At 35.2% G+C, this 22725-nt stretch overlaps 1 long non-coding RNA gene across 1 annotated transcript in view; it reads right to left on the reverse strand.

Moving 5' to 3' along the window:
* Nucleotides 1-22725, reverse strand: part of LOC134808231 (uncharacterized) — a 147292-nt gene that overhangs the window by 28154 nt on the left and 96413 nt on the right. The window contains exon 6 of the long non-coding RNA XR_010150768.1: nt 19051-19140. This is a non-coding gene — a long non-coding RNA (uncharacterized LOC134808231). The remainder of the gene's footprint in view (nt 1-19050; nt 19141-22725) is intronic.

Raw genomic sequence — 22725 nt, forward strand, 5'->3', positions numbered from 1 at the left:
TTGATCTTCTCAAAACACATATATTGTTATTCCTCTGCTCAAAGCACTCATCCCATTTTATTCATATTGAAAATATATATGGAAAATGGCATCCTGTTTTATTCATATTGAAAATACTACACGATCACCATCCCCATTAGTTCTTAGAACACATTATACTTCTGCTCACTCTATTCTAGCCACATGGATTTTCTCAATGTTCCTCAAACCTTCCAGTAATGGTGTAGCCCCATACTTGCTCTTTTTTTCTGCTTAGAATATTGTCCCTTTGATACCCAGATAGCTACCTCTCACGTTTAATCAGTTTGTTTCTCTAAACTTCTTCTCAGTCAAGCATTTCCAGGCCACCCTAGGCAAAACTGCAACCCTCAAACATGTTTATCAGGACCAAATGTTGCTTGAGTGAAGAATTTATATCTGCTTTGTTTCTTGGCTTATCCCTAGTGCCCAGAATGATGCCAGAAACATAAATAAATATCTATTGACTAAATAAATAAATATCTATTGACTAAATAAATGAATTACCTAATACAAAACATAGCAGAAAATATACAGTGAACAATGCCATTTAATACAAACAATATGAATAAGTGCCCAAAAGAAATATTGATGTGTATGAAAAATCTCGGCCAGGCACCGTGGCTCATGCCTGTAATCCCAGCACTTTGGGAGGCAGGCGGATCACGAGGTCAGGAGATTGAGACCATCCTGGCTAATATGGTGAAATCTCGTCTCTACTAAAAAAACAAAAACAACAACAACAACAAAAAAAATTAGCCAGGCGTGGTGGCAGGCGCCTGTAGTCCCAGCTACTGGGTAGGCTGAGGCAGGAGAATGGCGTGAACCTGGGATGCGGAGCTTGCAGTGAGCCGAGATTGCACCACTGCACTCCAGCCTGGGCAACAGAGTGAGACTCTGTCTAAAAAAAATAAAAAAAAAAAAAAGAAAGAAAAAAGAAAAATCTCTATAAATCTCATGGAAAAACGTTTAATGAATTTTAAAAAAATACTATGTTCTGATATTTCAATATCAAAAAATGTGCATTTTTTTCTAATATGTTACAAAACTCTCATATGATCTCAATAAAAAATATAAGGAGATCTTATATTTGGAACTACAGAAAATCATTCTAAGATGAATTAGAAAAAATATAAAGGAATGGCCAGTGAATATTTTACAAAATGTAATCAAGGTGTACAAACCCTGATTGAATTTAAAACTTGTTTTAATATTTGGCATAGTCTGGTAATGGAACATGAAGAAAAAGACAAATCAGTAGAACAAGGTAAAGTTTGAGGTGGGATCATACATATGATTATACACATGCACATATATCCACAAAAACAAATACATTTTTAGTGTATGATAAAGATGGCATCTTAATTCTATGGAAAGTTTATTTATTCTGTGAACGGTGTGTAGTAGGTCTGCAGCAAGATAAGTAGCATGTGACTAAGCTGACTGTTTAGTTCTGTTAATATATTTTTCTCACAGAAAGACTTTCTCAATGAAAGGTACAAGGCAATGCGCTACATTCTGGTATAAGCTTCTTAATCTGTTGCAGACCTATAAGAAAAATTATATGGTTTAATGCTTTGAATAACAAGGCCCTGGAGAACTTATTTTATTCTCCTTTGTGCCAGAATATGTTTTTATATATTTTAACAGCCTTTTTAAGGAATAATTGACATCAAAACTGCATGCATTTAAAGCATACAATTTGATAAGATTTGACACACGTGTAAAGTCATCATCACAATCAAGCTTTTGAACATAATCACCCCCAAATTTTCCTCATGCCCCTTTGTTTTATTATATCCAACTCCTGCATTCCCAGCCAACTATTAATCTGCTTTCTGATTAGTTTATATTTCATAGAAATGTATATCAGTGGAATTATAGAGTATGCATGTCAGGCCTCTGAGCCCAAACTAAGCCATCATATCTCCTGTGACCTGCATGTACATATCCAGATGGCCGGTTCCTGCCTTAACTGATGACATTGTCTTGTGAAACTCCTTCTCCTGGCTCATTCTGGCTCAAAAGTTCCCCTACTGAGCACCTTGTGACCCCCACTCTGCCCACCAGAGAACAACCCCCCTTTGACTGTAATTTTCCTTCACCTACCCAAATCCTATCGGCCCCACCCCTATCTCCCTTTGCTGACTCTCTTTTTGGACTCAGCCCACCTGCACCCAGGTGAAATAAACAGCTTCATTGCTCACACAAAGCCTGTTTGGTGGTCTCTTCCCATGGACGCGCATGAAATTTGGTGCCATAACTCAGATCGGGGGACCTCCCTTGGGAGATCAATCCCCTGTCCTCCTGCTCTTTGCTCCCTGAGAAAGATCCACCTACGACCTCAGGTCCTCAGACCAACCAGCCCAAGAAACATCTCACCAATTTCAAATCCGGTAAGCAACCTCTTTTTACTCTCTTCTCCAGCCTCCCTCACTATCCCTCAACCTCTTTCTCCTTTCAATCTTGGCGCCACACTTCAATCTCTCCCTTCTCTTAATTTCAATTCCTTTCATTTTCTGGTAGAGACAAAGGAGACACGTTTTATCCGTGGACCCAAAACTTCGGCGCCGGTGTTTAATCATTGCAGGGATGCCTCTCTGATTATTTACCCAGGTTTCAGAGGTGTCAGACCACGCAAGGACGCCTGCCTTGGTCCTTCACCCTTAGCGGCAAGTCCCACTTTTCTGGGGAAGAGGCAAGTACCCCAATCCCTTCTCTCTGTGTCTCTACCCCTTCTCCACCTTTCTAGGGGGCAAGAAACCCCCAACCCCTTCTCCTTCACCCTTAGCGGCAAGTCCCGCTTTTCTGGGGGAGGGGAAAGTACCCCAAACCCTTATACCTCTGTGCTCCGATCCCTTATTTCCGCTCCCCAACCTCTTATATCTCTGCACCCCGATCCCTTATTTCTGTGCCCCAACCTCTTATATCTCTTCACTCCAATCCCTTATTTCCGCACCCCGACCTCGTATCTCTGTGCCCCGACCCCCTTCCCGCTTCTCTGGAGGCTAAGAACCCCCGAACCCCTTCCCTCCGTGTCTCTACTCTCTCTTTTCTCTGGGCTTGCCTCCTTCACTCTGGGCAACCATACACCCTCCATTCCTCCTTCTTCTCCCTTAGCCTGCGTTCTTAAGAACTTAAAACCTCTGCAACTCTCACCTGACCTAAAATCTAAGCATCTTATTTTCTTCTGCAATGTTGCTTGACCCCAATATAAACTCGACAGTAGTTCCAAATAGCCAGAAAATGGCATTTCAATTTTTCCATCCTGCAAGATCTAAATAATTCTTGTCGTAAAATGGGCAAACGGTCTGAGGTGCCTGATGTCCAGGCATTCTTTTACACGTCGGTCCCTCCCTAGTCTCTGTGCCCGTGCAACTCGTCCCAAATCTTCCTTCTTTCCCTCCCACCTGTCCCCTCAGTCCCAACCCCAAGCGTTGCTGAGTCTTTCTACTCTTCCTTTTCTACAGACCCATCTGACCTCTCCCCTCCTCCCCAGGCTGCTCCTCACCAGGCCGAGCTAGGTCCCACTTCTTCCTCAGCCTCTGCTCCTCCACCCTATAATCCTTTTATCACCTCCCCTCCTCACACCTGGTCCGGTTTACAGTTTCGTTCCATGACTAGCCCTCCCACACCTGCCCAGCAATTTACTCTTAAAAAGGTGGCTGGAGCTAAAGGCATAGTCAAAGTTAATGCTCCTTTTTCTTTATCCCAAATCAGATAGCGTTTAGGCTCTTTTTCATCAAATATAAAAATCCAGCCCAGTTCATGGCTCGTTTGGCAGCAACCCTGAGACACTTTACAGCCCTAGACCCTAAAAGGTCAAAAGGCCGTCTTATTCTCAAAATACATTTTATTACCCAATCTGCTCCCGACATTAAATAAAACTCCAAAAATTAAATTCCGGCCCTCAAACCCCACAAAAGGATTTAATTGACCTCGCCTTCAAGGTATACAATAATAGAAAAAAGTTGCAATTCCTTGCCTCCACTGTGAGACAAACCCCAGCCACATCTCCAGCACACAAGAACTTCCAAACGCCTGAACCGCAGCAGCCAGGCATTCCTCCAGAACCTCCTCCCCCAGGAGCTTGCTATAAGTGCCAGAAATCTGACCACCAGGCCAAGGAATGCCTGCAGCCCAGGATTCCTCCTAAGCCATGTCCCATCTGTGCAGGACCCCACTGGAAATCGGACTGTTCAACTCACCTGGCAGCCACTCCCAGAGCCCCTGGAACTCTGGCCCAAGGCTCTCTGACTGACTCCTTCTCAGCTTAGCAGCTGAAGACTGATGCTGCCCCATCGCCTCAGAAGCCCCGTAGACCATCATGGATGCCGAGCTTCGGGTAACTCTCACAGTGGAAGATAAGTCTGTCCCCTTAGTCAATACGGAGGCTACCCACTCCATGTTACCTTATTTTCAAGGGCCTGTTTCCCTTGCCTCCATAACTGTTGTGGGTATTGACAGCCAGGCTTCTAAACCCCTGAAAACTCCCCCACTCTGGTGCCAACTTGGACAACACTCTTTTATGCACTCTTTTTTAGTTATCCCCACCTGCCCAGTTCCCTTATTAGGCCGAGATATTTTAACCAAATTAACTGCTTCCCTGACTATTCCTGGACTACAGCTGCATCTCATTGCTGCCCTTCTCCCCAACCCAAAGCCTCCTTCACGTCTTCCTCTCGTATCCCCCTACGTTATCCCACAAGTATGGGACATCTCTACTCCTTCCCTGGCAACCGATCACATGCCCATTACCATCCCATTAAAACCTAATCACCCTTACCCCGCTCAATGCCAATATCCCATCCCACAGCACGCTTTAAAAGGATTAAAGCCTGTTATCACTCGCCTGCTACAGCATGGGCTTCTAAAACCTATAAACTCTCCTTACAATTCCCCCATTTTACCTGTCCAAAAACTGGACAAGTCTTACAGATTAGTTCAGGATCTGCGCCTAATCAACCAAATTGTTTTGCCTATCCACCCTGTGGTGCCAAACCCGTACATTCTTTTGTCCTCAATACCTTCCTCCACAACTCACTATTCCCTGCTTGATCTTAAAGATGCTTTTTTCACTATTCCCCTGCGCCCCTCGTCCCAGCCTCTCTTTGCTTTCACTTAGACTGACCCTGACACTGATTAGGCTCGCAAATTACCTGGGCTATACTGCCGCAAGGCTTCACAGACAGCCCCCATTACTTCAGTCAAGCCCAAATTTCATCCTCATCTGTTACCTATCTCGGCATAATTCTCAAAAACACACGAGCTTTCCCTGCTGATCATGTCTGATTAATCTCCCAAACCTCAATCCCTTACAAAACAACAACTCCCTTCCTTCCTAGGCATGGTTAGTGTGGTCAGAATTGTTACACAAGAGCCAGGACCGCACCCTGTAGCCTTTCTGTCCAAACAACTTGACCTTACTGTTATAGCCTAGCCATCATGTCTCCGTGCAGTGGCTGCTGCCGCCCTAATACTTTTAGAGGCCCTCAAAATCACAAACTATGCTCAACTTACTCTCTACATTTCTCATAACTTCCAAAATCTATTTTCTTCCTCATACCTGACACATATACTTTCTGCTCCCCAGCTCCTTCAGCTGTACTCACTCTTTGTTAAGTACCACAATTACCATTGTTACTGGCCGGGACCTCAATCTGGCCTCCCACATTATTCTAGATACCACACCTGACCCTCATGACTGTATCTCTCTGATCCACCTGACATTCACCCCATTTCCCCATATTTCCTTCTTTCCTGTTCCTCGCCCTGATCACGCTTGATTTATTAATGGCGGTTCCACCAGGCCTAATCACCACACACCAGAAAAGGCAGGTTATGCTATAGTACAAGTCACTAGCCCACCTCTTAAAACCTCTCATTTCCTTTCCATCGTGGAAATCTATCCTCAAGGAAATAACTTCTCAGTGTTCCATCTGCTATTCTACTACTCCACAAGGATTATTCAGGCCCCCCCCTCTTCCCTAAACAGCAAGCTCGAGGATTTGCCCCCACCCAGGACTGGCAAATTAGCTTTACTCAACATGCCCCGAGTCAGATAACTAAAATACCTCTTAGTCTAGGTAGACACTTTCACTGGATAGGTAGAGTCCTTTCCTACAGGGTCTGAGAAGGCCACCTCAGTCATTTCTTCCCTTCTGTCAGACATAATTCCTCAGTTTAGCCTTCCCACCTCTATACAGTCTGATAACGGACCAGCCTTTATTAGTCAAATCAGCCAAGCAGTTTTCCAGGCACTTAGTATTGAGTGAAACCTTTATATCCCTTACAGTCCTCAGTCTTCAGGAAAAGTAGAACAGACTAACGGTCTTTTAAAAACATACCTCACTGCCGGGCGCGGTGGCTCATGCCTGTAATCCCAGCACTTTGGGAGGCTGAGACGGGTGGATCACGAGGTCAGGAAATCGAGACCATTCTGGCTAACATGGTGAAACCCCGTCTCTACTAAAAATACGAAAAAATTAGCCGGGTGTGATGGCGGGCGCCTGTAGTCCCAGCTACTCGGGAGGCTGAGGCAGGAGAATGGCGTGAACCCGGGAGGCGGAGCTTGCAGTGAGCCAAGATCACGCCACTGCGCTCTAACCTGGGCGAAAGAGCAAGACTCCGTCTCAAAAAAAAAACAAAAACAAAACAAAAAAAACACCTCACGAAGCTCCAACTTAAAAAGGACTAGACAATACTTTTACCACTTTCCCTTCTCAGAAGTCAGACCTGTCCTCAGAATGCTACAGGGTACAGCCCATTTGAGCTCCTGTATAGATGCTCCTATTTATTAGGCCCCAATCTCATTACAGACACCAGACTAACTTAGACTGTGCCCCAAAAGAACTTGTCATCCCTACTATCTTCTGTCTAGTCATACTCCTATTCACCGGTCTCAACTACTCATACATGCCCTGCTCTTGTTTACACTGCCGGTTTACACTGTTTCTCCAAGCCATCACAGCTGATATCTCCTGGTTCTATCCCCAAACTGCCACTCTTAACTCTTGAAGTAAATAAATAATCTTTGCTGACAGGACTATGCTGAATTTCCTTAGGCACTCTAATTAGATGTCCTAGGTCCTCCCAATTCTTAGACCTTTAATACCTGTTTTTCTCCTTCTCTTAATCCGTTTAGTTTTTCAATTCATACAAAACCTTATCCAGGCCATCACCAATAATTCTAAATGACAAATGTTTCTTCTAACAACCCCACAATATCACCCCTTACCACAAAATCTTCCTTCAGCTTAATCTCTCCCACTCTAGGTTCCCACACCGCCCCTAATCCTGCTCAAAGCAGCCCTGAGAAACATCACCCATTATCTCTCCATACCACCCCCAAAAATTCTCACCGTCCCAACACTTTACCACTATTTCATTTTATTTTTCTTATTAATATAAGAGGACAGGAATGACAGGCCTCTGAGCCCAAGCTAAGCCATCCCTGTGACCTGCACGTACACATCCAGATCACATCCAGATGGCTGGTTCCTGCCTTAACTGATGACATTCCACCACAAAAGAAGTGAAAATGTCCTGTTCATGCCCTAACTGATGACATTGTCTTGTGAAATTACTTCTCCTGGCTCATCCTGGCTCAAAAGTTCCCCTACTGAGCACCTTGTGACCCCCACTCTGCCCGCCAGAGAACAACCCCCCTTTGACTGTAATTTTCCTTTACCTACCCAAATCCTATAAAACGGCCCCACCCCATCTCCCTTCACTGACTCTCTTTTCAGACTCAGCCCACCTGCACCCAGGTGAAATAAACAGCTTTATTGCTCACACAAAGCCTGTTTGGTGGTCTCTTCACACGGACGCACATGAAAATGCACTTTTTTCTTTTTTTGTGTGGTTTCCTTCACTTAGCATAATTACTTTCAGATATATCAATGCTGTTAGTATGTATCTAATAGTTTGTTCTCTTTTATTGCTGAATAGCATTCCATTTTATGGGTATATAGAGGTTCTTTATCCACTCATCTGTTGGAGAACATCTGGGCAGTTTCCAGTTTTCAGTTATTATAAATAAGGCTGCTATGAATGCTCATGTTTACATCTTTATATGCACTTCTAGTGTCAATGTAACATAATACAACATTATGACATAGTTCTGGCCATTTATTTAAAAAGTTACATATACGCTTAAATATTATCCAATTATTTCACTCTTAGGTAATTATATCCATAAAAACTAAATTCTTTTGATGTAGCTATATTAATTCCAGTTACTTTATCCCTGTAAATGTACTCACAAATGTAATAATGATATAGGTACAACTATATACATTGCAGCACCATAATTAATGATAAATTATAAACTACATACGTGCCTGTTGGTAGGGAATACACTAATTTGAGGTACACTCATATACGGAAACATGATCTATCTAAATTGATAATTTAGAAACAGTTTTAGAGACTGACATGAGAGAATCTCCAAAATATGTGAAAGGTACAGTACAAGGTGTTAAAGAAGAGTGAATAATGTAATGAAATAATTTGGGTGGGATAAAAAGGTTTCTAAAAATAGTAAAATTATTTTTATTACTTTGATAAACCATATTTACCTAGAATGTTAACTTTTATGGCTTTACTGTGTAACTTCTTAACTCATAAGTTTCATTATAAAGGAATCATTTTGGCACTTCAACAGCAAAACTGTAAGAAAGAAGACAACAGACTGTATATATGTATCATTATTATGTATATATATGTATATGCACATGATGTTAGATGGACCAATAGTAAAATGTCTACTCATTTATTCGTGTTACAATACCACAATACCATTCCAGTAGAAAATCAATGATGGATGTTCACTAGCATTGCTATTTGTTTTGTGGTTAAAAGGAACATTAACCAAGTATCATGATCTTAATCATTTTAGAAAGGATCTGAGAAAAATATTTATCATTCTAATGATTTCAAGAAAAAATTTTTTACAGTATAGAATTTTAAAAATTGAAAGTAAAACTGCTTATGGTATTGTTGGAGATTGATGCATTTTTAATTTCACAATACTATATCACACATCTGTGACATTTTCTAAATAGTTCATATTTTAAGGCAATTTTAGAAAAAAATCACTGAATGCAATATACTAACAGCTATAAGATTTTGGAGTATAACCTTCAATTCTACTTTATTTGTGTTAGAAATAATTGACAGAGGAAATCCATCAATTTTGCCATTTTTAAGAAACACTTTTTTGAATGCTATATTCTTATTAAAAAGGAAAGCAATGTGCCTTATTATTTGCTTAAGAAATTGAAAATAGCATGTCTCTAAATAGAGTTTGTAGAAGACATGTGGTAGCCTCACACTACCAAGATTTCATGTGAAATTATAGCTTCATGAAGACCTCTAAAAATCAGCAATTCAATGTTATGCTGATATAGTGAGATGGAATTAACAGGAATCTGCTAAATTACAGCACCATTAACCATAGCACCTGTTTTATTTCTTGCAGGATTCCTTTTTAACAAATGACCCTCCACATTTTTCTAACATTTAGAAAAATGAAATAAATAACTGAGTTTTATAACTCTGAATGGGGCAATTTGGGGGTTACTTTTTAGTACTTTATACTTCCAAAAAACATCTATTGATTAGCTATTTCTTGCTAGGCCATTACACAGCAGGTCAGTGTCATTAGTTCCAATTTATTAATAATGTCCTTTGGGTCTAAAATGGCAAAATGTGTTGGCTGAATCTATCAGGGAATTAGCCAAGCTCTCAGGTTTAGGACTCAGATAACCAAGTCACATCCTTAGCTTGGCTAAGTCCATTAAACACTCACACTTGCTAGGTCAAGCAAATAATACTTTCACATCAGCAGAAATTAGTTCTAATAGTAGGAAAAATAATCTCTGAAAATAGATTTGCTGGACTCATCCATTTTTACACATTTTAGACTTGCCAACTCAGACAAAAGCTAACGTTTGAAAATGCATGTACGTGAGAATATAAACTACAATCCATCCTCAATATTTATCAGACTCTTTCATTTAGTATGGTTTACTAATATTTTAATATGCCAAATGTGGACTTTTAAATCATGTTTAACATCGAGTGTAACCTACCTTCAATAGTCGATAGAGATTTTAAAAATGAACGTGCTGAAACAGCATTTGGCTGATCTCTTATAGTCCTTTGAAGAAAGACTGTTTATAGGCTGGGGGTAGGGGGGTGGCAGACTTAACTGAAGAAAAAAAAACACTGCATAAAAAGGAAAATCTTATTTCACAGAGGTATCATATCTCCAGCAGCACACAATCTGAGAAATGTCCCTTTTAAATCTCTTTATCTATTGGGAACACTTACTGACCGTCGATAAGCAACATTTAACTTGAAATGCAAAGGAAATGCAGAAATCAACATAACAAGAGAGTTATGATAGAAAAACATTAAGCAGAGTAGAATGCAAACAAGCAGTGCATGGAGAATGCACTGTGTTCTTGTAAAGAAGAGGAAGTATCAAATAAATTATGTGTAAAGGAGTAAGAATGCATAAGAAAGACATAAAGAAGAAGAAAAATGTAACCCAAAAAGTATTGCAGATAATGTAACACAAGCCTAGAGATGATAATTACAGAAAACAGAGCAACTTTCTAGCATATCTGCAATAGTCTTGTAAAATGCATTAATAAATGTTACAAGAAGATAGCAAAGATAAGGAACTTTGATATGTCTTTGGTAGCCATTATGTTTGCAAACTATGATAAGTAACAACATGAAGGGCTTAGTGTTTAAAACTAATAAACTTTTTAAAATTTGGTTTTTAATTCGCAAGTAATAATTACATATTTATAGGGTTCACTGAGATGTTTCAATACATATACATATGGTGTAACGATCAAATCAGAGTATTTATTCAGTCACCTCATACATTTATTATTTATTTGTGGTGAGAACATCCAAAATCTTTTCTTTGAGGTACATGATAAAGAATGAAATCCTGTAATTTGCAGCAACACAGATGTACCTGGAAGACATTATGTTAAGTGACATACGCAAGGTACAGAAAGACAAATGTGTGATCTCATTTACATATATAGAGTCTAAAGAAGCTGATCTGAAAGCAGTAGAGAGTAGAACAGTGGTTACCATAGCCTGGGGAGGGTAGGAAGGAGAGGGGAACCGGGAGAGATTTATCAAGAGGTATAAAATTATATTTACATGGGAGGAACAAGTTCTGGTGTTCTATTGCACAGTAGGGTGACTGTGGTTAACACTGTACATTTAAAAGGAATTACCTTTAATATGTTATTTCTTATATAGACTATAATCAACCAAGTAATATCTATTTTAAGTGTTTAAAAATCTGGTTATAATCCTATGTACCTATTTATATTAATATATTAAAAAGGCAATACTAATTCTGAAAACACAAAGATGAATTGATTATATCACCAATAACTGAAATTAAGTGAACTGGTATCTTCTTGGTTACCCTACTTAGGTTTAGATAAAATAGCATAATATAAACTTTCTGGGTAGAGAATGAGTTTTTTTTTTTAATAGAATATCTAAATTTCAACATATAGATAGACACATAAGTGTGAGAAAACCTTAAAAGTTCAACATCTATATATTTTGTTATTGTATTATGAAAGTCAATAAGAGACATTCTGAGATGATGATTTCAGTGTCATCCACCCAAATTTTTGTATTTAATGGACTTTCAAATGTATGATCATGTTTTGCATTCAATCAAATACTTGTATCTGATACAATGTTATTCAGACTATACCTTTAGTCATATAAGTGACTTACCCATGGTTATATGTAATATTTTATAAATTCTGAGATAAAAATTTCTCAACCTTTAAATGTGTGAAGTAATGAAGTTCAAAGTTAGTGGCATTTTAGTATTGTATCATGCATAGCCTACATTTTAGCTTTAAATTTAAAGTAAATTTCTTTTGGCATATAAAATAAAGATGTGTTTTAAAATGCTGTACTTGTATTTAAAGAAATGTTTTATCTCAAAAATGTTTTGTAGAGCAATTATCAATAAAATAAAACAATTTTAATTTTAGATAAATTTGAATAAAATGAAATAAAATACAGATGAATTTAGCTGAATTTAATTTAAATATAAATAAGCTTAAATTTAGATGAATTTAACTTAAATATATATATAAACATCTATTACTTATTCATAATAGCAAAGCAAAACACAAAACATAAAGGATGGAATTTTCTGTTCTTGTTTATCATTACTTCTGAGGTTTCATGTTATTTTTTTAAACTTCATCTTTTATTTTAGACACAGGGGGTGCATGTGCAGGTTTGTTTCATGGGTATATTGCACTCAGGTAGTCAGCATAGTGCCCAACAGGTAGTTTTTCAACCCATGTCTTCCTCCCTCCCTTCCCCCTCTAGTAGTCCACAGTGTTTGTTATTCTTGTGTTTATGTCTATGTGTGTTTAATGTTTAGCTCCCACTTATAAGTGAAAACATGCAGTATTTGGTTCTCTTCTTGCATTAATTATCTTAAGATTATGGCCTCTAGTCCAACTATGTTGCTTCAAAGGACATAATTTTATTCTTTTTAATGGCTCCATAGTATTCCATGGTGAACTTTTTCTTTATTCAGTCCACCATTGATAGACACCTAGGTTGATTATGTGTCTTTGCTATTCTGAATAGCTTTTTGACGAACATACAAGTACATGTGTCTTTTTGGTTGACTGATTTATTTTCCTTTGTGTATATATCCAGTAATGAGATTTCTGGGTCAAATGGTAGCTCTGTTTTAAGTAATTTGGGAAATTTCCAAACTGCTTTCCACAGTGGTTGAACTAATTTACATTCCCATCAACAATGCATAATAGTTCCCTTTTCTCTGCAGCCTTGCCAGTATCTGTTGTTTTTTGACTTTTTAATAATAGCCATTCTGACTGATGTGAGCTGCTATCTCACTGTGGTTTTGATTTGTTTTTTACTATGATGAGCATTTGTTCATATGTTTGTTGGCCTTGTCTATGTCTTCTTTTTAGAAGTGTCTGTTCATGTCCTCTGTCCTTTTTAAATATGGTTGTTTTTTGCTTGGTGATTTATGTTCCTGATATGTTCTGGACATTAGACCTTTGTCGGATGCATAGTTTCCGAATATTTTATCATATTCTGTAGGTTGTCAACTCTATGGATGGTTTATTTCACTGTACAGAAGTTCTTTAGTTTAATTGGGTCCCACTTGCTAATTTTTGTTTTTGTTGCAATTGCTTTGAGAACTTAGCCAAAAATTATTTGCTAAGGCTGATGTCAAGAAGGATGTTTACTAGGTTTTCTTCTAGGATTTCTATAGTTGAGATCTTACATTTAAATCTTTAATCCATTTGGAGTTAATTTTTGCATACAGTGAAAGGCAAGGGTCTAGTTTCATTCTTCTGCCTTTGGCTAGCCAGTTATTCCAGTACCATTTATTGAATAACGGGTCCTTACCCCATTACTGAAACAGATCTATTGATGCTTCAAAATGCAATGGAATTATAGGATGGAAAGATAAATGGAATTGAGTATAAGAAATGGCTTATGTTCTAAATATCAGATTCCTGAAAAAAATCATTTTATTTAAAAAAATCATTTGTTTTAAAAATAACATTGTTTATACAGTATTTTTATTTTTAATTGAAAAATAACAGGCTTAGATTAACACACATATAGCTAACATATATAAATTATATCTACAAAGCATGAATTGAAAATATACTTTAAATATAATTTTAAAACCAAAAATAATGTTAGTATTGTATCATATGTAGCCTGATTTTTAGCTTTAAAGTAATTTCTTTTGGCATGTAAAATAAAGATGTGTCTCAAAAAGATGTACTTTTATTTAAAGAAATATGTTATCCCAGAAAAGTTTGGTGGAGCAATTTCAATAAAATAAAACATAGAGCCATAGTATTTTTAAATTGTGAAATTATATTTCATCATGAATACTATATCATTCAATGACTCAACATTTTACTTTTCTTCTTAAAAATGTGAACACTATTTAAATGGAGATATTTTAATTTAATATAACTAATTTTTTTCACTTTCACTATATTATTATAGGAAAGGAATATTATGACAAAATGTACATGGTTGAGCAGAGGAGGACCGCATAAAAACTAATCTTATGTTTAACACTCACATCCGTATTCAAACACACACGGCCTGACAAAGTTATATGCTCTTTTATGTTTTAATGTAGCCTAGGAGAGTTTCTTTCTGTTCAAATTATTCACTCTGTAGATTAGAACAACATTTTCTAGGGTTTTGTTGTTGTTGTTGTTCTCTTTAATTTTGTCTTTTGCATACTTAACTGTATGCTGAAAAGCAAAAAGCATATGTTAAATACCTGGATAGGTTTCTCTTAAGTCCCACAATAAGGGATTTTTGATTTAGTGGGTCTGAAGTTGGTTTCTAACATCTGTAGTGAAAGAAAACAAACCGAAAACAAAGCAAAACAAACAAAACCTCCCAGGTAATGCTGAAGATCAGTAAATTTTAGATGCCACTGGCTATGGCAAATATGTTACAGTTCAGTAGCCTGAAAAAAAAAACAAAACTGCCTTTTTAAATCACTAGAAGTGTTTTAAGGAGTTAAAGAAGTATGGGTAGAAAATTGTTAAAATTATTCTAATTAAACATGAAACTGATTTTGAAATAAATACAGTTAAGATTACTAGACATATTAAAATATTTGTTTTTATTTTTCTTTTTTAATTTTATAAGTAAAGTAGGGGATACAAGTTCAGTTTTCTTGTAAGACATAGTAAAATATTTTTACAAACAGACCGAGAGTATAAAATACATTATTTAAAAATATACCTTTATCAAGTGTGGCTTATTCAAGGAAAACAAGGGTTACTTGCTATTAGAAAATCTAGTATGTAATTCATCACACCAATAAATCTATTGAGGAATATCAACTGTTTATCTCCACCGGTGCCAGGTATTATTTAACATAATTTAACTTTCATTTATGTTTTAAAATAAAGTTAATAAAATAGGAATTTATGTTTTTCTTATATACTATCTTCTGGAGGTATTCCTCCACAAGTAGGGAAAAAAAATGAGCCCACTTTCTCTACCACTAGTCATTTTTTTATGGGTAGTACTAACCCAGCACTTTGGCAAAAACAAAAAAAATAGAGACATAATAAAAAGTAATGGAATAAAATAGGTCAAATATTTTCTACATGCAGGATATACCATATATATTTACATATATTAAAAATATTTGAAAATCAATAGAAATTACTACCTCAAAATAATAAAATTTGGTTAGTGGCAACATATACACAAAAAATTGAGCATTCATTTGGCCATTATTTTATAAACTGTATATTAGAATAGCTGAGAGGTTGGGGAGAGATAATTCATTTAGAAACTAATCCAGCTAGTAAATGAAGAATAACTGATAGATTTTTTAAATTTTGATTTTATAAACTGATATAAAAATAGTGTAGGCAAAATATTAAATAGAAGCTCAAACCAAAAGTTAAGTTTTGAGGAAAATTTAATATTGAATGGTTTAACCTGAAAAAATCTTGAATCCACTCATCAATTTCATTATTACTGTAGGTAACAAGAGCAGATATTATATAGCCCCTAATATGATGCACTAAGAAATACGCAGCACAATCTAAGAGAATTTTGCTTAAATTAAATTAAACCCAAATCCAATTAAATTCTATTCATTTCCAAGCTATAGAAAACATGGGGCATAGAGGAAGCACTTGTAGTACATCAAAAAAAAAATTAATTAGCCACACTCAAAATGTAAGACATTCTATAGACCCATGACTAATTTTCTTAATAAATCAATGGCATAAATACTGTGATGTAGAACTGAGGAAGTAAGATGACCATAGAGTAAACAAAAATAAATTACCTAATATCCAAACACAAACAGACAATGGTCCTGATTAAAATAAACCAAATTTTAAAAGTCATATTAAAGAAAATGAAAAAAAGTGTATCTCAATGAACTCGTGTATATTTATAAGTAATAAATAATATTATCAAGTATGATAATGGCAGTGAGATTATATGAAGCAAGTCTTATAAAATAGGGCACTACACTGAAGTATTTATGAGTAAAATGACATAATTTTGGAAATTTCTTTTGGAATACTCTGCAAACAATAGAAACAAATGTGTGTAGGGGGTGAGTATATAAAGATTTTCTCTTATTTTTTACAATAAAACATTTCTTAAATGGAATTTGATTCCCACTAGTGTTTATACCATGGTAGTATTATATGTATCATAACTTTTAGTTTCCTCTTAATTTAGACCATATATCAGTTCATATTCATAAATAACTGCTATTTCTAAACTCGTTTGGGAAAGTTTTATGTAAAGCTGTAAACCATGTCAAGCAACATATTTGAGAATTTCTCACATATTTCTTATCAATTCTCCTTCAGTGATTCTTTGGGAGAATTGAACTCTTTTCTATATAGGAAAATTAATATTAACATTTATTTATTATAATTTATCATTTATAAGTTAATGTGTTTCCAAATTGAATATTGTATTTCATTAAAAGTTCTTTATCCATTAATCCGTGGAGATTCTTTAAATCAATTTTGTCTAAGAATGTATGCAAATGACTACTTGCCAAACAATCTATACTTTTTCATTTGTTCTGTTTCTATTCATTCTATCTTTTGGGGATTTGTTAATATCAGGGCTTTGAATAAAGAATAACCATCAATTTTCATAACCCACGTGTAATAGAAACGATTTATCTTGTATTATAAAGCTTAAAAGACATAACACCCTTCATTTTTTTCCCTCTGAAATATTTTTTATCTACTACCTTGGAGTACTAATTCTGTGCAATTGCAGAACAGCATAGAATTGTGCTTATAATATGGCTGCAATGAAAAGCACATTAGGGATAAATCATAACACTATGACAGCATATAGTAAAATTTTTATAGATGTAAGAACTTAGAATCAAGTTATATTTCTGCAAGACAAATTAAAAATTAATTATTACCAAGCAAAATAATATGTGTAAAATACTGTTTTATTTAATATAGAAAACACTGGTAATCACCTGTCCAACAAACATTTTTTTTTCCTTTCCTGTCTTGCTAGTGGGACCTTGCTTTCTCTCAGGTCTCCTGCCCCACTCAATGTGATTCTCAGGAAGGTCACTCCATCCTCTGCTTCAGGGGTAAATCTGTTGCTCAAGATTGTCTTTTGATCTCCATGTTCACTGAAAGGATTTCTTTATCTAAAGTCCCCCATGGTCATATATGATTAGTTCACTGGGCAGTGTCCTTTCCAGGGGCTGTATAGCTTCAGATGTACTTTCTCTTTGTGGAACTGTAGTGACCTAGATACAACCTTGGAACTGAAAAGTAATAGGCTATTTCAAGGCAGATTCGGTATTTTTTGGTAAAGTAGCAAAGAATTATTAGATTTTAGTATACCTATCATATAAGATAGCAATTCCTTTATTATGAAAGACTTTTTGAGTTGTTTTTATTTGGAAACAAATACATCTTAAATATCACCTTCAGTATCTGTGATTGTAGTGGGTGTGACATACAGATACTGAAGGTAATATTTATATATAAAATACACACACACACACACATATTGTACCATGCATTTTTAAGCTGATATAATCCTCAAAATAACTATATGATGAATTATACTATTAGTATACTATAGCAATCAAACTTTACAGACTTTCACATCAAAACTTGCAAAAGTTTAGCAAATCGTTATGGTAAAACAGAATAATAGATATATAAAATCCATTCCCAGTTAGTCTGAATTTCAAATTTGTAACTTTCCATTCAAAAATGCAAGTATATAAATTCTCTTTTAATATAGTTCACATATTAGAAGTACATTTCATCTAAATTTTTCTTTGAAAGTCATGAAAGACATATAATAATACTTATGTCAAGAAATTTTAGCATAACAGAAAAATTTATTGAGTTAACATTAAAAATACATTTTTTTGCTTATTAAAAAGCATATCTAAATATAATGAGCCATTTACAGACTTGCTGCCTTTAACATGAGGAAAAAATATACCAAAAATATTGACATTTGTTCTTTCCCTTTGTTAAATGTTTGGTCAGTAAGGCTGAATATCTATGATTCTAACCAAAGTTTTCAATGAATAATAAAGAAATAATGTATTATTCATCTTAATTACCATTGAAGCATATTCTGAAGCATCTTTATAATCAGAATTCCAATTGCTTAAAATCGAAACATGTCACAGACAGCTTTATGTTATGTGACAGCCATTCAAGATATACAACAATAATAGCATCAGAATAAGCAGGAAACCATGAGGAAGTTATTTATTTAACACATAAGATTTCCCTAAGTTAGTTCCACTAAAGAAAAAAAATCACTCCTCCTTGAAATATATGTCAAAATTTTATTATGCCTTTGCAATTTTAGGTATCATTATTCGAAATTCCAAACATGCTTACGCTTTGAGAGTACACGTTATTGGGTTGATGTATTTCTAAAATTAAAGCAGCCTATGTAATATTAGCCTTTTAAACTTTTGAACACTTATAGACATTCTTTTCTGATTTATATATCACATAAGGGGCTACTATAATGCAGTAAGGAAAATTGGAGAAATATAAAACTTGGATTTGGGAATTTGAATAAATCTGGGCCAAACTGAGTAATATAAAAGAAATCTAGTCAGAAAGTAGAGGACAGAACCCAACTTGAAACAATATAATAAAACAATATATACAACTTATAGCATGAACAATCAAAAGTCAATAAGTTGAATATAACAATGGGATAATTGTCTAATGTTATAAAGGAAATAGAAGTCAGAATCAGGATTTCAGTCATAGTAATACAGTCTTAATATTGGACTTCCATTCTGGAAGAACGAGTGTCTGCAAGTGTAATAACGAATTACATGTGGAAGGAGTATTGGACATTACATCGAGGAAAAGGATCTGACATGGCAAAGAATGGCAGAAGTAAAGTTTTTTTCACAAATAATGTACAAACCTTTTCAAGAGCAGCCATTAGCTCAGAGCAGTGTTAAAATGAAGATTATCAATTTCTAGATGAATCACTTCAATACGGATCCGAAGAATTCTAAAAAATAATAATAATAAAATAAAAAATCAGGTTTGGAATCAAAGACATGGATGGGACTGGAACTACCCAGTTGATGGTAATGAGAGTTTTTTAACACAAAATGTTCATTTGGCATTAGATTTTATCTAGCAATTAGTTTTGTATTACAGTTTCCTGCCCATTACATTGCATAGGGTGGGCCCCACAGAAGAACAAAGATTTCCCTAATAAGGGCCACAAAGATTGGAACATTTGAAACACAGAATGGACTTAGAACGTTTAGACATGTCCAGTACTTGGGGTTTTTGTATTGCAAAACCGTATCATTTTCCATGATAGTGGTAGTAGCATGTATGTCACCAAAAGAGCCCTTTCATTTTCAAAATGTATTTATAAACAATGCACTATTTTCTGGTCCAATGATTTCCTGAAAATAAATATTATTTTGCACATCTGTCTTTCTTATCCTTAGCCAATATAAGTTCTTGCAGTGGACTCTGCTTTTATTATCTACTGTTTTCCAAAGCCTCAAGCCCATGATTCTTTAAGAAACAGAATATTTTGATTTTGTACTTTGTTCTAAGCTCTTTTCTAAGCTACTCTAAGACATTTTAATAATGCCCAAACATATGCACACTATTTCTAAATTGTTACAATCCTATTGTAATTTATTTTTTTCTAGGTTCTCTGTTTCAGATATGAGTTCAATTAAAACAAAACAAAACAACAAAAACAAGGAGCTCTTTGTTTTTGCTACTGGCTATAGCCATAAAATTTTTAAAAATATTCCTAAAATATATTCTTAGAGTCTCAAATTTTTGTTGAAAATTTTAAATGGTTGCTGTTTCTGCCACTAAGAGAAGGGCTTCTAAAAAGGAACTCAATGCCATTTTTCACTTATGCACATCTTGGGTTATTGACATTTTTCCCAATTTTTTCCATCTTACTACTTTTAACTATATTTTCCTTTCAAGAAGTTAACCTAACCACTTTATTAAACTAGTCAGTGTGAGTATAGGACCACAGTTAGTCATAAGTCCGCGTTTATGAACAGAGACTAGGAAAAGCTCTAAGCATTGTCCTCAGAATTTGGACTAAACCAAGTGACTTCCTTTCAGAGTTTGATGAGACATGCATCTCGGCACAATTTGTTCTCCTGTCTAATGGATTTAAAACCATTGGTCCTCCAAGCTAGTCTGCATCAGAGGTGTCTCGGGCCTATTCTTCTTAACTTCTTTATGGGGTACTCTATTATAATATCCAGTGTACAGAAAAAAAGTAAACTGCTCTTACTGTGAGAAGTGTTCATTTATAGGTATCAATTAGACTAACTGGTTGATAGTGTTGTTCTGGTCTTTTAATCTTTGATGATTTTCTGCCTACTCCTTCTATTGGTTACTAAGAGAAGATTATCTTATAAATAGGTCCATTTCTCCTTTCAAAGTTTTATCAGGTTTTATTACATATACATTGAGACTCTGTTGTTAGGTGCATATATATTTAAAATTGTTATGTCTTCTTAGTAAATTAACCCTTCCAATTATTTTTAGATGTTCTTGTTATTCATCGCAATTTCCTTGTTTAATGACTACATTGTTGACATTGATAGAGCCACTCTAGCTTTCTTTGGATTATATATGCATGATATAATATTTTTGCAATAGAAGTTTCACTTTTAAAATATTTTTCTTATTCACAACACATTGTTGGGCCATATTTTCTTAATCCAACTCAAAAATCTCAGTCTTTTAACTTGTGTTTTTAGGTTATTTTTATTAATATATTTATTGGTGCAGTTGGACTTATGTATACTATTTTGTTTGGGTTTCGTGTTTGTCTTTTTGTTTTTGATTTTCTGTTTCCTCTCTTCTGCTTTTTTGGGGGGATTATGTAAATATTTTAAATGTTCCACTTCAATTTTAATATTGGTTTATTTGGCTATGTCTTTTTGAATTATTTCTATAGTAGTTTCCTAGGGATATGTACATATATATGAAATCTAGAGATATAGATTATATATGCATTTATACATATATAGAATACATAAATATAAGTATATATAATTATTTAAATTTTTAAAATTACATACAAAAAGGTGCTCAGTGTATAGTTCTATGAGTATTGGCAAATGTAACAACTATCACTATCAAGATAGAAAACAGTTCAATAATCACAACAATGACACCCTTTTGCTACTGCCTTTTGAGTTCAAGCCTCTTCCACCCTTTTGCTGTCAGTAGCCACTGATCTTTTATCAATCATTATACTTTTATGTCTTCCAGTATGTCATATAATTGAAATCATAGCTTATGCAGCCTTTAGTTCTTCTGGTATTCAGCAAAATTTATCTGAACTCATTGACATTATTGTGTTTATCAATAGTTTATGCCTGTTTATTGCTAAGGAGAATTTAATTGGTATACTAGTGTTAACATCTATTTACCAATTGATGTACTTTTCAATTGTTTACAGTGTTTGGTAATTTTGAAAGAAGTAACTCTGAACACTCAATACTTGAGTGTGTGTGTGTGTGTGTGTGTGTGTGTATTCTTAGGCTTTTATTTCACTTGGGTAAAAACCTAGAAGTGTAATTGTGGGCATACATGGTAATATAGTAATGCATGTTTATAAGAAACTTCTAAACTGTGTTCTAGATTTGCTGTACCATTTCCCATTTTCACTAACAATGTATAAGATTCCGTTACCCTGTATCCTCACCAGTAATTGGCATTACTTGTTTTTCTTCTCCTTTCTAATAGCTGTGTAGTGATATTGCATTGTGGTGTTACTTTGTTTTTTCTGAATAACTAATGATGTGAAGAATATTTTAATGGATATATTTGTTATCACTATGTCTCCTTTGGAGTAGTGTCTAATATTTTCCCCATTTGTATATGTCTAGTTGTTTACTTACTACTGCATTTTAAGTTTCCTTCTTATAGTCTAGATATAAATCCTTTGTCAGTAGGATATTTAAAATCTTTTTTTTTTTCATTTTTTACCTTGTCGCTTCATTCTCTTAGCATTATACTTTTCAGAGCAAGAACTTTAAATGTTGATGAAGTGTAGTTTATCTTTTTTTCTTTTATATAAGATGATTTCGGTGACACATATAAAATTCTTTGCTAAATCCAAGCCCTGGCTGGGTACAGTGGCTCATATCTGTAGTTCTAACACTTTGGAAGGCTAAGGTGGGAGGATTGCTTTAGGGAGGAGTTTGAGGCCAGCATGGTCAACATAGAGAGAACCTGTCTCTACAAAAGAGTCAACTGGGCCTAGTGGTATGAACCTGTAGTCTCAGCTACTAGGGAGGCTGAAGCAAAAGAATTGCTTGCACCCAGAGTTTGAGGCTGCAGTGAACTACGATGGTTCCACTGTACTCCAGCCTAGGTGATCAAGGGAGACCCTGTCTCAAAAACAAATAATAAATCTATGTCCTGAAGTACATTTTCCTAAGTTTTCTTCTAAAACTTCCATATTTTCATTTATTACATTTAGTATTATGATCCAATATCTGTACAAGACTGAGGTATAAATTTAGATATATATTTCATGTATGGATATCTAATTGAAAATACTATCTTTGCTGTTGTACCTTTTTAA

This window comes from Pan troglodytes, chromosome 14, assembly GCF_028858775.2.
Source record: "Pan troglodytes isolate AG18354 chromosome 14, NHGRI_mPanTro3-v2.0_pri, whole genome shotgun sequence".
NCBI lineage: Eukaryota > Metazoa > Chordata > Mammalia > Primates > Hominidae > Pan > Pan troglodytes.